We start from the raw sequence: 1,633 nt of genomic DNA, 5'->3' as shown, positions 1-1,633 counted from the left end.
TTCTGCTAAAGATGTGGAGCAACTGGATGACTCATACATGGCTGGTGAGAAAGCAAAATGGCACAGCCACTCTGGAAAATAATTTGGCAGTTTCTTAAAAAAAAAACCAAAACACGCAAATATCACATGACCAAAAAATTGAACTCTTGCTCATTTGTTCCAGTGAAATGAAAATGTATGTCTACATAAAAACTGTCACGTGAATGTTTCTAACAACTGTATTCATTATGGTCAAAAACTGGAAGAACACAAATGTCTTTCAACAAGTAAACAGTTCAACAACAACAGATGCTGGTGAGGCTGTGAAGTAGGAATGCTTCTATGCTGTTGGTGGGAGTATAAATTAGTTCAACCATTGTGGAAGACAGTGTGGTGATTCCTCAAGGATCTAGAACCAGAAATACCATATGACCCAGCAATCTCATTACTGGGTATATACCCAAAGGATTATAAATCATTCTCCTATAAAGACACATGCAGACGTATGTTTATTGCAGCACTATTTACAATAGCAAAGACTTGTAACCCACCCAAATGCCCATCAATGATAGACTGGATAAAGAAAATGTGGCACATGTATACCATGGAACACTATGCAGCCATAAAAAGAATGAGTTCATGTCCTTTGCAGGGACATGGATGAAGCTGGAAACCATCATTCTCAGCAAACTAACATAGGAACAGAAAACCAAACACTGCATGTTCTCACTCATAAGTGAGAGTTAAACAATGAGAACACATGGACACAGGGAGGGGAGCATTACACATGGGGCCTGTCAGGGGGTGGGGGACAAGGGAAGGAAGAACATTAGGACAAATACCTAATGAATGCAGGGCTTAAAACCTAGATAACAGGTTGATAGGTGCAGCAAACCACCATGGCACATGTATACCTATGTAACAAAACCACGCGTTCTGCACATGTATCCCAGAACTTAAAGTAAAATAAATAAATAGTTCAACAAAATGTTATATATCCATACCATGGATACTACTCAGCAATAAAAAGGAGTAAACTACTGACACACACAACCTGGATGTATCTCCAGAGAATTATACTGAGTGAAACAAGCCAATCCCCACAGGCTACATACCATATAATTCTATTTATATAACATTCCTGACATGACAAAATTGCAGAAATGGAGAACAGATCTGTGGTTACCAGGAGTTAAGGAAGGGATGGGGCAGGAGGGAAGTGGGTGAAGCTCTCAAAGGACAAACATGAGGGATATTTGTGTTGATGGAAAAGTTCTGTATCTTGATAATCAAATTCAATAACTGGTTGTAATATTGTTCTCTAGTTTTGCAAGAAATTGAGTAGAGGGTGCACCAGATCTCTGTTTTATTTCTTACAACTGTGAAAGTACAATTATTGCAAGATAAAAAGCTTGTTTTTTTAAAAAATGAATATACCAGATGAGATCATATTTGGCTTTTTTTAGTCTTTTAGACCTTAGTGTAAAAAATATTCTGATGAACGATCCTTCAGGGAGAACAGGATGACCCTGGGTGCCTTGTGAAAAGAAAGTGGGCACACAACAGAGGTTAAAAGCACCAGAATGAGGCCAGATACAGAAGCTGAACTTCACCAACTTTTAAATTAAGTTGAGAGCTGCCTCTGGCAGTTCCC

This window comes from Mandrillus leucophaeus, unplaced genomic scaffold (assembly GCF_000951045.1).
Source record: "Mandrillus leucophaeus isolate KB7577 unplaced genomic scaffold, Mleu.le_1.0 Scaffold229, whole genome shotgun sequence".
NCBI lineage: Eukaryota > Metazoa > Chordata > Mammalia > Primates > Cercopithecidae > Mandrillus > Mandrillus leucophaeus.
Note: the sequence above shows the minus strand (reverse complement) of the source record.